The sequence below is a fragment of the Lissotriton vulgaris genome, chromosome 3_1 (genome assembly GCF_964263255.1).
Source record: "Lissotriton vulgaris chromosome 3_1, aLisVul1.2, whole genome shotgun sequence".
Classification (NCBI taxonomy): domain Eukaryota; kingdom Metazoa; phylum Chordata; class Amphibia; order Caudata; family Salamandridae; genus Lissotriton; species Lissotriton vulgaris.
Genome location: NC_141689.1, coordinates 654099415 through 654116305, shown reverse-complemented (window position 1 = coordinate 654116305; position 16891 = coordinate 654099415). Strand labels below are relative to the sequence as shown.

Sequence of the window (16891 nt, the reverse complement as noted above, 5' to 3'; positions counted from 1 at the left end):
ATTAAGCACCTTTGCCTGAGCATTCAGAAGAAGGGCATTACAATAATCTGTTTGTGAGAGTACAAGGGAAGTGATAAGGGTCTTTGCGGCTGAAGTTGGAATGTAAGGTAACATTTTTTTAATTTTCCTCAAGGTAAAAAAAGATGAGGAAACAACATTGTTTACATGTTGGTTGAAGAGAAGACGATCATCGAAGATGACTCCAAGATTTCTTACTTTTTTAACAGGTGTGGGCGGGGGGGCCTAGTTCGCTTGGCCACCACTGAGGGGACCAACAGGGCTGTAATTTCCCAAAAAGCATGATCTCAGTCTTGTTGGAATTCAATTTGATACAGGTAGCCGCCATCCAGGAGCTGATGGCCAACATTCCCTCCCGGAAATTTGCGGCCACCCTGTCTCCATCCCGGTGTATTGAGAGGACTAACTGAGTATCATCAGCATAGGTGGTGAGGCTGATGTCATATTCCTTTATCACCCTCGCTAAGTCCGATACGTAGATGTTGAAAAGAGTCGGATTTAGCGAGGAGCCCTGTGGGACACCGCAGGGAAGGGAAAGGGGAGATGAATAAAAGGAACCCAGTTTAACAGTTTGGGACCGGTTATGTAAGAAAGATGTGATCAGGTCCTTGGCTTTGTGTTCCACCCCTATGGCTGCGACACGGTCGATCAAGGTATTGTGATCGACCGTGTCGAAAGCCGCCGACAATCCAGCAGTATCAGGACTGCCGCTCCTCCCTTGTCCAACGTGTATCTGATTTCATCTGCTGCTTTGATGAGCGCTGTTTCAGTTCCGTGTGCTTTCCTAAAGCCAAATTGTGTATCGTCCAATAGATTATGGGTGGGCATTGTGGGAGGGCTTCCTCCCAGATGCTTTAAGAAAAAGGTTCTATTTTCCTCCTTACTCAATATAAGCCTATCAGGCTGCATTTTCACCTTCATGCATTCAATGTTGAAATATGGCTATTTTAGGACAGATGATGTAACATTAAGACAAGACGTTAATCATCTTTCTACAACATTTCCAGCATTATCAAAGAAAATTACATCTACAGGTTAACATTGAAATTCTTTAAGAAATTGACATGGATTTATGACACTCTACAAACTGAAAACAGAATGGAGGAAGGAGGTTATGAGAGGAGATTCAGTTTACCTACCGGAGAGCCACAACCCAGTATTTCTGAGAAGGATCAGGCTTGCCTAACACAATATAAAAGAGGCAGAAGTGACGGAGTGGGCAGCGGAGCCAGCTGTGATAAACAATGAGCAGAGGTGGATGATCAGACCACCGTAACCCAGGACATGCCCGTGGACAGTGAGGTAGTGAGCTACGCTGCAGGGGCAAGTGAGGTGAGGCTAGTGTTGTGGTCTCTCCATCTGTGCAGGAGACTGACGTTAGGCCGGTGCAGCTTGCATGAAACAGTGAGGGCAGCTCTCACCCCGTGCTCTGCCCTTGCCTCTTATTTTTATATCCCCCACAATTATTTCCTTCTCTAGGGAAAAGTCACCTTGCCCCCGCTAGCCTTTCTGGTAAAAATGGGCATTGCACGGAAAAACACTGACATTATCTTGTGCAATGCTTTGTGTTTCTGCAGTCTGTCTGGGCGGCTGTCCCTGCAACTTGTTTGGGCAGCTGTGTAGCGATCGAGTGGCGCCGGCGAGCAGTGAGGTCGGCCCGGTGGCGTGGTGAGTGTATGGGGAGCAGCCTGGGCATGCAGTATGGTGAGGTTTGGAGGGTGTAGTCTTGCAACCAGAAGACTTCCAAGACACTGAGAGGCGTCACTACCATCTGCAGTGTGGAAGAGGGGAGGACAATACCCCTCCTCCTGCTCCCTTGAGCGCCCCATCCACACTGCCAGCTTTAACTGGCCTCGGCCGTCATCACCTCCAGTGCCACTGCTGCCCATCCACACCTATCCTAATACTGTAAAGTGGTGGGGGCTGTTGGCTGCAGGCTGGGCTAGGCCACAGGTCCATGGCCTATTCCTATCCCTATTACAGAAAGACACAGCAGAGGTGACACCAGGCTGGTGTGCCCAGACCCCAGCTATTACAGGATCTTTTCTCCCTCTGGATTTCCGCCCAACTGCTGCCCTCCCTTGCATGACAGAGGCAGGCCGGAGGACGAAGAAAGAACATAAAAGGTCCAGGAAGACTTTGGGAGCTAAGGAGGTAATTCAGGAGGATAACAAGAAGGCATTGTTCCCTTCCTCCGTGGCCACTATAATCCATCATAATTAAACACAAGCATAACCTCCCACCGGAAAAGGCCAGCTGGCTGTTTGGAAGGCCAGGCAAGCATGCCAGCAAGGAAACTGCTACCCCAGAGAAAAGACACAAGACACAAAGTCCAAATTGTTCATGAGCTCCGTTTGCAGAGCCCCCGCAGCAAGCCGTAGCCTTACCCAGAGGTCAATCAGCTTAAACATCACAAGTGCTGATTAGCACACTCTTCAGCAAGGCAACAATCCAGAGTAAGACTAGGGTAAGTTTACCCCCATCCGCAATCTCTCAGCCAGGCCCGGTGCACTAGTCAAGCCCCAGATCCCCACTTCTAGTCCCACTGTTGGGCCATCACGCCAAACCTCTTGACCCTACTCACTCGAGCCTCAGGCAGAGCATCTTTATCAGCCTCATTTCTCTCCTGGGGTTCAAGAACGAGCCTAGACAATGTTCTAGATACAAAGAGGGCCTGCTCCCCCAGTCCAGAAGATCCCTGGATCATAGAGGCTACCCCAAGAACTTTAAAGCTAAACCCCCCAACTCGAGCCCATCTCCAAACTCAAGCATCCAACCCGCTTGCTTGATCGAATTTTGGAATTTTTTACAAGTACTGGGCTGGCCCTGAAACAGCCTATACCCCTCTCGTGTCCACCTCAACCCCGATGAGCCATCAACCAGGTGCCAGCAAAATCAAGTTAACTGACTTCCCAATGTCAACAAAGAAGCCAAGGAGGGAAAGCTACCTCGAACCGAGAAATCTATCCAGCCAGTTTCAGCCTCTCTAGAAGCCAGAATTGAGGCCTCCCTGGCTCAAACACCAGGAATCAATATGAAGACCCACAAAAGTCCCAACCGCTCAACACAAGAAGATAAGGAACCATCTCTGGCATTTGGCACTCCGAGCCCTACTTTGGTCTCACAGACCACTTTACACATTAAACAAGACTACCGCATTATTATGGCAACAACAGAAGATTGATCTCCAGATTAATCCAATTCAACCAATGGCATCAACCCTAGCCAACATGGGGACCAAGGTAAGTACCATGAAAAAGACCATCAGCCTACCGGAATCCATGTTCCTAATCTTAATTAATTACTGTACTTTTGTCCCTTCCAGAAATACTATGCTCGCTTCTTGCTAGCCTTAATAATAACACCCATGGTGACAGAAAGCCGAGTCAAAACCTACAAAATGGCATCTCTCAATTTCAGTAGTTATCAAAACAAGGGAGGTAGATGGTCGGGCATTTATGATAGGTCCAGCGTACGTGCCCAAGTAACTTTGCAACAAAAGGAATGGTACGCAGTTCCTAGGTGAAAAAGGAATCCCCTATAACCACCTAGACGCTTGTATCCGGTGGAGAAAGTAAAACAGGGGTCGTGTTAGTGTAGGAGGAGGGGAATTCCTCCATTTGGAACTAGGGCTCTCACACACCCAGCAAGCTAGGTGTCATGCTTCATCATTTGAGCCTGCTCCTCGTTGGGCCGGTGCTGCAATGCCCAACGGGCACCCTTAAAGGGGCTCTTTTTCGGAGATCTTTTGTTCCTTGCCGTAAGGGTGCAGTGGGGGTGAAGGGGCCTAGTCTTGTGTAGATGTATGTGTAGTGGTTTAAAATAGGTTAAGGTTTCCTCTGAAGTACCTTTATTCTGTTGAGTACCTTACCTAGGATAAAAGGTAATAAGGAGGGTAGTGGGTTCTCTATGTTGAGAATAGGAACCTCTACTCTACTCCTTGGTGGTCAACATGTTTCTCTCCATGTAATTGTCTCGGGGAGATCATTGGCGATTCTTCAGGACCTAGAAAAAAGGGGAATATTGTGAAAGGAAAACTATCTACATGTGGGGGTGGTAAGCAAAAAGGAATTCTACTTGCCACCTTCGAAATGCACCTAGAGGGATCCTCCTAGGTGATAGAGACCTCCTAAACTCTAGGGAGTAATGGCCTCATCTGGTGCAGCGGTATATAGAGACATGCAACAGTAATGTCCCTGTTCCAAAGTCCGAAACTATCGCTACGACCTACCCCAACCGCTGCTCCGAGGAGCATATCTCCCAATTTCAGACATCTTGTACAATAAACGGTGTCACATCAACTTCTTCCAGAGGTGCTACCCCTCCGCCCGAGAATCAGGACCCAACAAGTTAACCTCCCCCTCAGATCAGAGATCAGGTACCAGTCCTCTGGAATTAATGGTTGGAATCACACCGATCTGTACCTACAACACAACAGTTCCACCAGCCCCACAGGCTCAAAGCCAACCCAGGAATGATGACCCTGCTGCAGCAAGTGACCACCAAACATCTATTTATCCCACATCAAAACCAATCTTCGCCAGAAGAGAAAAAAGAAACTAAAAAAACTGTTAAAAACAACTCGAAAAATGAAGATCTTGGCTTACAAGGGCAGATACCCTCACCACTTCTGGTCCAGACGAGAGGGGGCAAACCACTTCCCCCATCTGCAATTGATTTCAAAACCAAAAACAAACCGCTGAACATAAGGAGGTTTTCACAACCATAAATGTTTCCCCTAATAATTTTTTGACAATTACACAGGAAGGGGGATATTCTCAAGAACGTACGATAATCCTCGCCAATATTGGTTAAGGCAATGTTTCATATCGCCGTCTATCGTGGGAAAATAACTCTGTGTTAACGTCTTACTCACAACACAGCGGTAACATGCGATAGTTTCCCAATAACGCGTCAAATGACTGCGATAAAATCACAGAGACAGCGATAAAAATCTGAACCCGAACGTGAAAAAAGCAGCGATGGGCCCAACGGCAATAAAAATGTCTGCGATAAGCAGCGCCATGCCTGCAAGCGCCACAAGTCATGTGGGAAAAGTCACTATAAAAGAGGAAGCAAAAAACACATACAATTGCGAAGCAAAATGGAGGTGGCCGGAGCAAGTACAGAGGACAATCAGAACCCCGCAAGCCCCACGGAGGACCAGCCAGGCACCATCATTGGGGAGGCAGTAGCAGGTGTCTGGGGACCGGACACTGCACAAGAGGACCTGAGCCAACAGCAACAGGGTGACTAAGGACCAGGGACTTGGGGGACGGGGGGAGATGGGCACAATGGCACACATGTACAATTAAGTATAGCACATCTGCGGACAAACCATGCCCAGGAGTCACAACTCTGACCAAGAGCCCAATTTACCCAAGTCTGCAACATGTCAGCACTGTATAAGCACAGAAGTGAAAGGCACACTGCCTAAAAGGGATAAGTTCCTGCAAAATTAGAGCTGAAGGGGCAACTCACCCACAATGCAGCACACATAAGAATCCGAGCACCTCACATTGTCAACACTGTGGTAGAAACTGCCCCACTTGAACAACAGAACAGAGGACACAACTGAAGCCGCTTGTTTGCAGAAAATAGCCATTTGCTTGTGGCATAGCAGGAAACTGTGAGATGACAATGTACAAGTACAACCTCACATCCGTGATGGTGTTGAAATGTCCACTGTCCCGCATCAAATAGACATCTCCTCATAAACAGTCACAATGTACATTGTCATGCAGTCTGTATGTAAACTTGAACAATGAACATGCATGTGAACACAATGTCAATCTGCATCTCCCCTTCACATTGCAGAGTGAGAATAAACACCTCCTGCAGAGCAGACCTAACAACGCAGCACTGATGAGGAAGAGGACCTCCCCAACATCGACACCGACGCCCTCAAACAGCTCCAGCACCCCACCTCCAAGGGCAGGGCAGCCCAGCTGCATCGAGGAGACCCCCCCTGCACAGACCACACAGCAGGAAGCACTCACCACTACTGCTGTCTCCCAGGACCCCCACGACCAACACATGGCATTCCAACGCCGTGTGTTAGGGTGCCGGGAGAAGATTGCTGATCAGCTGCGGATGGGATTCGACCTCATGGCAGCCAAACAAGATGCCATGCGTGGGTGCCTAAGTCCCATCAGAGACCACTTACAGTCTCTAACGGACACCAACTGTACTACCCATGCTCTCCAACAATCCATGGCTGACATTGCTTGAGTCATGACTCTGAGCCAAGAACAACTGTCCATTCAGAGTGACTCCAACGATGTCACCCGGGAGTTGGGACACATAAGGAGAATGATGGAAAGCTTGGAGCAGATGCAGGTGAAAAGAATGTTTGCCACAGCTGCACACCAGCGAGATGTAGCAGGGATCTTCCATGCCCTGCAGATCCTCTTCATGGCATTGCCACCACAAGGCCAGGCGCATATTAATGCTGCTGCTACCTCTCTATCCACATTTACACTCACTGAAGTGTCAGTGCCACTCAGTGCGGCAGACATTCCACCTCAGGCTCCTGATGTCTCACTGCACACAGTGATGCAGACAGAACACCACCACCAACATGTGAGGCACCTCACACATCAGAGGACGAAGATGATGATGATAATGAATCTGGCTTTGTGGTCAGAATTAAGTGGTTGCATTCATCTCTGCCATATGGCCGGTTTCAGCTTGGTTCAGCCCTCTGCATCATGGCCTAGAATAAAACCTTCCATTGCCCCCGGATACACTCAGCGACACTCACCTTGGGCCTCAACATGGACTGCCATATTTTTTCTGGTTGCAATGACACTGCAATCACACTGTGAACTGAAGTCTTTCACTTCCAATGAACTTGCCAATTCCTAAAGGACTCTGGCTGGTCCTTCACGAGCCAACAATGTAAAGTGGGGTTTACATGGCCCTAGTACTGCTCCAGCTTCAACACACCACTGAATGTGAATAACACATTTTAATTCACACAGATGTGTCATGGCTATAAATAATCAAGTATGTAAGTATGGATGAATGTAGGGACAGTGACTCAACAAAAAGGCACTCCCTGGGTAATGCTATCAATGAGCATGTATGGCCGTGATCCAGATAGGCAGTGAGACACACATTGTCATTCAAATCAACACTCATCACAGTTGAATATAAGTGAAGGTGCGTTGACTTTATTAGCATATGCGTGTCAGTATAGGCAAGATAAGTGCCACAACATGCAGACCAATGCAACAGTATGTCAGAATGAGGGACGTTGCCAAGCACCGCTGTCCACTCCAGGGGAGTACCTCACCTTCTCACAGGTGTGTGTTAACCCGCGTTGTTGTCCGCTCATGTAGTTGGAGTCAAGGCGAATGCAGCCATGTCCACTGTTGTCGTGGGATATGTGACCAGATCTCCAGTTGTGGCTGCAGATATGTAGTTACTCATCCAAGAAAGTGATTGCAGCTTCGTAGGCCATCATTTCCAACATGAAGTCGTTGTCGACTTCATCAAACAGGACGGCGAGTCCATCCATTACCAGGTTCGGACAGATGTGCTGCGTCTACCCACTTTCACCAATTAGCACCACAGCCCGATAGGGGAGCAGTTCAAGGAGGTCACTGCACACGAGGATTTGTGCAATCTCCCAGGTCCAGCTGCCAGCATGTATGCCAAGTATCAAGGCATCCCGTAAACAAATATCACGTTGACACTCTTGGTTGTGTGCCAACAGGGGGCACACACACATGTCACAATCCAGTTCATCTACCGTCCTGTTGGATAGACAGACATCCATGCACCATTCGAATATGCACGATCGACAATGCAACACTGGCAGAACGCAGGTGATGTTGGTAAGGCAGAAGCTTAGCCGGTAACTGATCTGCAGCACAGCCAATGGCAGTGCCCCCAGTAAATGCAGCATACGTGCACGGTACAGTTCCACATGACGGATTGTGCATGTGTGCGGGAAGTTCTGCAATTGCGAATGTGGCTCTGGTTGAAGCGGCACTGTTCTGACCTGCGCCAGTTCTGTGGATGAAATGCCACAGCTCGGATAAATGAGTTGTTTTATTGTGCAACGGCTGTACGCCTGGGATGGTGTCGGAGTAATTGTGAAAGCCATTCCATGCAAGATAACTTTTAGCAAGGACTTCTGTGTGTGGGGTGTGTATACATTGGTCTTTTGTCGGGCTGTGCATAGTGTGGGAGTCATCATCAGCTGCTATAGTATCTGTCAGGGGTGCCAGACACATGCAAATTTAGGTCAGAGGTGCAGATGTGCTCCCGCATGATAGTTCAGACAAAGGAGCTTTCATCCCTAATTTTAGTTTGTCATCTGCTTGCATTCAGGAACTATGAAGTGGCTTGTTGGGGGTGGGGTGGGGTGATGTGTGGAACTTTGGCATTCATGTTTGACATGTCGAGCATGTGGCAAATATGCGGCATCACTGTGTGTTACGTTGTCTCGCAGCTGCTCCTCCCTCCCCCGGGCCAATTTACTAGTGTGTGCTGCGGGGTTGCATCACTTGTACTCCTACAGCACACCATTGTCATGCCTGTCTGCGCATGTCCACAAGCCTGACAATGATACAGTGATGTTGGCTATTGAAGGTGGGAGGCCACGTGAGTGTAGGCCTATGGTAAGGATAGGGCAGATACAGATGTAGAGTTCATGCCTGGCTGAACTTGTGCTGTGAGTAGAACTAGGCATTTGGCTCATGCTGCGGCAATACAGATACACACAACACTTGGCATGTATGAGACAAGACCACGAGCGGTCTTGCGCTCCTTCATTTCTTCGTTCTTGCGGACCCGCCCCCCTGGTGCATGCTTCATTGTTGATTGCAGGCCGGGTGGCGCAGACACTACTACAGAGACACACGCATTAGTTAATGCCTTGTCCAGGCCAGAACTGAACCACGCCCAGAGCCCCGGGCAAATTCTCCATACCCCTAAGCTGGACTGGTGTACGCCAGCCCAGCCCACTCTGCTTACGCTTACAGGGGGGGGCGGCAAGGCTACATGTCCAAGGTCTGAGCCACTGTCTGAGGAGACATCGTTGCGTCTGCTGTCCACAGCATAAAGTAAAGTGGTAGGGCCCGGGGCCATCATGCATACATAATGATCACAGTGACACACTTAGATAGATAGTCGAACTGGCTACGGGCACGTGCGCCCTGCCCCTTTTTATTACCAGGGTCACATGTCCAGTGACGTCTGTGCTGGATGGGTGTGGGGTGAGTGTAAGTCAGCTCTCAGGGAGTGGTTGGTGCTAGCAACAAATAGAACAGTGATCATTGGATCACACACACAGATTCAATCATTAAGGGTCCAGGAATTGAGCTGCACTGAGGCAGAGGCACCAGTTCTGGAATCACACACAAAAGATTCAATCATAAAAGGTCCAGGAATTGAGCTGCACTGAGGCAGGGGCACCCGTTCTGGAATCACACACAAAAGATTCATTCATAAAGGGTCCAGGAATTGAGATGCACTGAGGCAGAGGCACCAGTTCTGGAATCACACACAAAAGATTCCATCATGAAGGGTCCATGAATTGAGCTGCACTGAGGTAGGGGCACCAGAGCTGAGCGTGTTCATGTGAAGCAATTGTTGTTGATTGTGTCCCTTCGGTAAATTCCTGCTGCAGCTGCAGTAGGGTGTGGTACACCTGCCTCATCTTCATCATCATTGTCCTAGGTTTTCCACACTGCCTGGGGTGACATTGTTGCATCTGCTGTCCACAGCACGAAACTCAATCATGAAGGTTCCATGAATTGTGGTGCACAGAGTTAGTGGCACATGAAGAGCTGAGCAGTTGCACAGCCAGCGATGATGGCGTGTCCTAGCAGGTCAGGATTGGATGTGTGTGAGCCCTGCTGACCGCAGTGTAGGCCAGAGGCAGCGGTCAGCAAGGGCCCACAGCCATGTGGCATTGACTGGAGCTGCACAAAGTTAGTGGCACCTGATGAGCTTGGCGGGTGCGCAGCCAGCAATGATGGCTTGTCCTTGCAGGTCAGGATTGGATTGAATATGTGTGAGCCTTGCTGACCGCAGTGTAGGTTGGAGGCAACGGTCAGCAAGGGCCCACAGCCATTTGGCCTTGACTTGAGCTGCAAAGAGTTAGTGGAACCTGATGAGCTCGGCGGGTGCTCAGCCAGCGATGACTGCATGTCCTTGCAGGTCAGGATTGGATTGGATATGTGTAAGCCCTGCTGACTGCAGTGTAGGTGGAGGCAGTGGTCAGCAAGGGCCTACAGCCATGTGACGTTGACCTGAGCTGCACAGAGTTAGTGGCACCTGATGAGCTCGGAGGGTGCGCAGCCAGCGATGATGGCGTGTCCTTGCAGGTCAGGATTGGATTGTATATGTGAGAGCCCTGCTGACCGCAGTGTAGGCCGGAGGCAGCGGTCAGCAAGGGCCCACAGCCATGTGGCGTTGACTTGAGCTGCACAAAGTTAGTGGCACCTGATGAGCTCGGCGGGTGCGCAGCCAGCAATGATGGCTTGTCCTTGCAGGTCAGGATTGGATTGGATTGGATATGTGTGAGCCCTGCTGACCACAGTGTAGGTGGAGGCAGTGGTCAGCAAGGGCCCACAGCCAAGTGGAGTTGACCTGAGCTGCACAGAGTTAGTGGCACCTGATGAGCTCGGAGATTGCGCAGCCAGCGATGATGGCGTGTCCTTGCAGGTCGGGATTGGATTGGATATGTGTGAGCCCTGCTGACCACAGTGTAGGCCAGAGGCAGCGGTCAGCAAGGGCTCACAGCCATGGGGCGTTGACTTGAGCTGCACAGAGTTAGTGGCACCTGATGAGCTTGGGGAGTGCGCAGCCAGCGATAATGGTGTATCCTCGCAGGTCAGGATTGGATTACATATGTGTGAGCCCTGCCGACAGTAGTGTAGGCCAGAGGCAGCGGTCAGCAAGGGCCCACAGCCACGTGGCATTGACTTGAGCTGCACAGAGTTAGTGGCACCTGATGAGCTCAGCGGGTGCGCAGCCTAGGTGAAGCGTGGTCCGGGCAGGCCGCACTGGAAGCAATGTCTGTGGCCTACTGGACTTTGCCATAAATAAATCAAGACTCAATTTGAATTGGGGGACCTGCTAACTGAAGTGTAGGCCAAAGGCAGTAGTCAGCACACACATAACTCTGCGGTGCTGTGCTGCTGGGTGCGCTGGGGGCCTGCGTCGCGGAGGCTAGCGATCTGCTGAGGAGGCTGGCGGTCATGGCGGCGGACTTGTGGCAGGCTGAGTGGCGCCGCCCTGGCACACGCCTTGTCCATCCCGGAAGTGAACCACGCCCAGAGCCCTGGCCTATGTTTTCACACTCCTACGCAGTACTGGTGTACGCAAGACTAGCCCACTCCACTTATTCTTACAGGGGGAGACGACAAAGGTACATGACCGAGGTCTTCTCCACTGCCTGAGGTAACATGGTTGCGTCCACTGTCCACAATAATACAAACACCAGCAGTATATGTTCACATGGACATGTCTGTTCTCTGCATACTGAAGTCTGTCCGGTCCATCACCACCACACTTGGCATTGTGCACATTCTTATTCATGGGCGACTTGCCTCCTTCACGCATACTTTGCTCCCACCTCTCCCCACATTCTGCAATTGTGTGCCTGGGGGCCATACCATTTTTGGAAGGTCAGCTGTCTTATTCTGTGCTTGCTCATGGTAGTTTAGGGTGGGGTCCTGGTGGGGGGTCCTGGGGGTGGTGGCGGTGGGTGTTGTGGCCATTTTGGGTCTCCGAGCTGCATGATCAGTAGCTCCATGACATGTGTTGGTCTACAGATGTGACTCTGGATTGGGCTCCTTTACATACTGCAGGTTGACGTCCTGCTTAACACCAGTAAAAGGCAGGTGTTAAATCCCTGCTGCTAACGCGCCTTATCGCCTGTTTTTGGATCGCATCGCAGATGTGCCTGGTTGTTGGGAAGGTCGAGAAGTTGGGTTTTCGTGTGTTTTTGCACGGAACGCCTACTCTGCATCTCATTAGCGTTTGTTGTCGCTCTCATCCGTGGCAATGTTTTTTGCAGTTGCTATCACTGGAAAACTGGCGATGTCAGCAGTTTGCACCAGCTTGGGAATAGGGCGATCAATCTATTGCCACTTTTGCAGCGCTAAAGTGCCGATAAATCGGTGATGAGTCCTTGAGAATATGCCCGAAGTGTACAAGGCCTACGCCACTGAACCTAGTGCCCCGAACTGTATATCATCACAGCCAAGGCCAGCACTATGTCCACTTAATTCAGGGGGGCCCTGCAATGATCCCTGGGACTGGCCAATCAAGACATCAAATCACAACCTTCAAGGGGCTTGTCAAACGCAGGGACGGGACCAATTAATCCAAGGGCAAATGCAAGTACTAACACAGTTGTGCCACACGTCTTAACAGACAGCGGCCCTTTAGGCCCATGCATGCCGCTGCAGATGTGTGATCTTTTCAACACCCTCAGGCCAACCAACCACAAATATCTTCTTCTAGACAGCCTCAAATTTACCAGGTGTTCGATGGGCAAAGACAAATGGCGGAGAGCCGTCTTCCACTCGAACCCACATTCCATCATTCCAAGGCCCCTCAATTCCTCCCCACCAGTGGCGGATCGCAGAGAGAGTGCTGCGGGGTGGTGGGCGGTGGGGAAGGGGCAGGCTGGGGGTTAGTGGAGTGAGGCATACAGGTGAAAAGTAAATAAATAAAACTATGTACCTTGCTCTTGCTGCATCACTGAGTTGGCGATGCAGCGAGCGCAAGGTAAATAGTGTAATTGATTTACTTTACACCTGGCTGTCGTAGCCCGCAGCACTCCCGCTGCAAGCCACCGGGGAGTCACCCCATCAAAGCACTGACAAACTGCCAGAACTTGCTCCCATTCCGCATTATGTCTATAAGGAAACATATGACATTCTCAACAGGAACCACCTCCTGGGCTTATTTAAACATATCCTGGCTATGTTAGTATAGAAAAATATGCTTTAACATTGTTTTACGCAAGTTAGCATTCGAAGCGCCATTTTGTGTAAGAGCACCATTTTGCATCATGATCAAAACTAATCCTTTGTCATTTCCGAGAAATAGCCTTCTCTAGGTTATGTTTCTTTGGTGCTGTTACTGTCAGAGGCGAAGTGAATTCTTACCACTTGAATCTTGCACAGGAGCAGAATTCAAATGTTCCCAACTCCCTCTCAAGGATTCCACAGAGCCAGTTACTAACTTGACTCTCTGAGACCCCAAATTAGGAAGGGGGAGTGGATAAAATAATAAACGACACAGAAGAGACTGCTCTGGAACTCTTCCTCAGCTTCTCTTGTAGTGTCCGTCCTGCAGACTTCTTTATCAGAGAATACCTAAATTATAGTAACAAAACAATTATTCTACTCTACTCTACTATACTATACTATTCAAACCTATTTCTTTCTTTACCAATTAGTCCAGAGATTTAGCTCCTCTTCTCTTAAGGGGAAAAGGCCTTTATCGTTCTTCTGCCTTCTGATATGATGTACCTATTTAACAAGATAACAGCATTACTGATATAGTCTTGTTTAAACTCTATATCTTGTGGTTTATGATTTTATTGTTACATAGGTAATTGTCTTACCATTTTTAGTTTACTGTTGGCAGAATATTTCCTCATAAACCTGTCTGGTGAAATAGGGAATTTAAAGAGTCTATGTACTTTATATGTACCTATTAGTAACCTATCTATCTATATTACACTATTTATCTGAAAACCTATCTCTCTATCTATTGTGTTGCCCTACAACATATTACATTAGTTTTGCTTATTCATATATCTTCTCTTTTATCCTCTAGGGTTCTTAGAAGACTTGTAATCTCTTCTATTCCTTAAGAATTCAGGCGTATCCATATTCCGGTAAGTAGTTCCTTTCCAACAACAATTATTCAATATGCACAGTTCAATTATTCATTGTTTACAGTTTTTTTCTATTCATTGACTTATCTCTCTCCTTCTGCTCTTTCTTTTTCTCTTTCTCTCTTTCTGGTGAAATGCTTCTTCAAGACGCTGCCGCTGGAAGTGCTTCGTTTCCAGTTCCTTCACCTGGAAAGTATAAATTCTTCGTTGCGCTACTGGAAAGTGTAGCGCTACAATTCTGCACCATCTGGGATAGCTAACAACTAAGGGCAAGAACCAAGGCCTCAGATAAGCTGAGGAGCTTTAAAACACTCTACCGACTCCCGACTTTACTTTGGTGAAGTGCGCAGTTCGTTGGAACCACGTGCTTCACATCAACCGGGCACCTGTGAAAAGCGGCAACAACTAGACCGCTAACTCACACCCGGGAGTGGCGGCCTTCTTAGTGTTCCAGGCCTGAGTCAGCAATCTCCAATCATTGGCGCCCAATCATTGCGCCCAAAATAAATGTGGTTCTTTAGCCACCGCAAATTCCAATTTAATGCTGTAACTACATGACTTCTTCTTGGGGTTCTGACAGTTACTTTAATGAATGCACTGTTCTTATTAGTGCATACCTTCCCTTTAGATGTAAGCCTACTCCCACTTGTCTAGTGATGGGCACAGGCAGAGTGACCTTGAAAATTATATAAGGTGTGGCCGGCCTCTGAATCGAAACTTACTACTTTGTAATTTACTGTCCAGCTGCATCTCCTTGGAAAATTTGATGGTGGGCGTGCTTTCATTTGTTTCGAAGTGTACACAATATTTTGTTATGCTTGCTGAAGTCCAACTTTCTGCAGCACTCCTAGCAACTGGGCAAACAGGGCTCCGCTCTGAGTGTACTTTGAATAAACTATTATTGGTTTGTATTCACTACTGTCTGACCGACTCTTCATTTGTATGGAAGGCTGAGAGGTGGTTGTGAGCGGCCCGAGTGACCCTAATCGGGCCACTTCCTTCAGTTGGTGCCTGAACAGGGACTCCTTGGGGTGAGTGACCAATCCCCTTCCGCGGACGGTGGAGGTCGGGCCCATAATTGGGGATCCCTGCAGAAAATGTTCCTGGTACTTGTAGCTGCCCCTTCTGTCCCGCCGGACGGTGCCTCACCCAGTGCTCATCCCAACTGGAGTCCTGAATTGCAAAACTCTTGGATCTGAACGTTTGGTCTGAAGAGTCGGCAGTGGAAAATGTATTTGGTTGACCTGCGTATACCAGTGAGCTTATTTTGGTACTTTGTGCATATGGTACCATTTTGGTTTGTATTTGGTACGGTCTAAGGACCGTCTTTGGGATAAAAGCAATTGCAATTGTTTTGCTAGGCATAAAATAGTGAACTTGTTTTCTTTTAGAATGCCTTATGCAAGTAAGTTGTTTTCCTTGTGTTGTCATTGTTGTTCTGCTGATGCTCGATTGGAAGAGGAGGCACTCAAAATTTTGATATGTATGTGAAGCCCTATTATGTTTAGTACATTACGGCAAAAATATACGAGGGCCAATGCTGAGTTGCAGTGGCTGTTGACAGGCACTTTCGATGAACAAAAGATTGCGTATCAAGAACAGCTGTTTAAGAGACGAAGTAGGCAGTCTATGTTTGATTCCATCAGAACATAGCAGAAAGCAGCTAGACAGAAGCGGTTGAAGGCAGAAAAAGAGGCCCATAAAGGGAGAATGCAGACATTGACCCAGAAGGCTGTGGCATACGACAGGGAAAAACAGGAAAAGGGTGTTGAATGTGAAGATAGAAGGTTTCGATTACAAATTGGTACATTGTATGTGGTTCAGGAAGAAGATGATGCTTTTGTGGAGGAATTGTTGGATACTCAACACCCGCCTCCATATGCCCCACAAAGAATATATCCCACTGGAGAAGTGTGGCTCACCGGTTAGAGGCGGCAGACCCAGAAGCAGAGGTCGGCCCGGAGCCAGGGTTCAATTCCCGACGTGGCAGGGTACGGAACGAATGTCAGCGGGCTCGATAAATCTCGCCTCGGTGCCTCTCTAACCATGGGTCCCACACTGCAACTCTGGGCAATAGCTTGCTTAATCTCCACAACGGCCCCCTCGCTGCCGGGGATGCCTGGTTTCACCTTGGGGATGCCCAATAGGGACCATCTCACAGGGAAAGCCAGGACGGGTTCCCCGGCGGTACACAGCGCCAAGAAACCCCAGGGTGAACGTGCGCTCTACAAATTCATACTAACATAACATAACATAACATAACATAACACTGTTTCGGTGCCCTCACAGCCGCCTGTATAGCTGCATCGACTGTCTCTGTCCCTGTATCTACTACTGCCATTTCAACGGCTGTGGCTTCGGCTCCTCCTCTTCCTCTTTCTTCTGTGTCTTTGCAGTCTGTGGCGACTGTGACTGTTAGTACCCCTGCCACACATATTGTTTCATGGTCCCTTTTGCCAGCTCTTTCTCCTGCAACACAACCATCAGCGACGTTAGTGCCTATTACTTCTTCTATTATGGTTTTTCATCCTCCAACATTAGTAAGTAGTGGGACACCGGTACATGGATTTGAGGATATGGGTCTGGACAAAATTTAAGGAGCGTATGGGACCGTTAGTGCGATCTGATGTGGGAGATGATGAGAAACAAGTAATTGCTAATCAGACTGCGCAGTGGGCCCGTAATCCTATTTATAGTGTAGAGGATGTCTGGGCGACTGTTAGAAATGGGGGTCTCTAGTTGGCAGAGGTAGATACCTTTGTCCAAATAGGACCCTTGCTTCTAGTCATGGTAAGGGGGATACACACTCTAGATAACTCCTGCTCACCCCCTCGGTAGCTTGGCACAAGCAGACAGGCTTATCTCAAAGGCAATTTGTAAAGTATTTCTACCAACACTCACAGTAACACAGTGAAAATACCACCAATGGACACCACACCAATTTAGAAAAATAAAATATGTTTATCTAAAATTCACAAAACCACAACGACAAAAATCCAA

At 48.6% G+C, this 16891-nt stretch overlaps 1 pseudogene; it reads right to left on the bottom strand.

Moving 5' to 3' along the window:
- The window catches only part of LOC147726881 (claudin-4-like), a 136639-nt pseudogene that overhangs the window by 108931 nt on the left and 10817 nt on the right, over positions 1-16891 (bottom strand).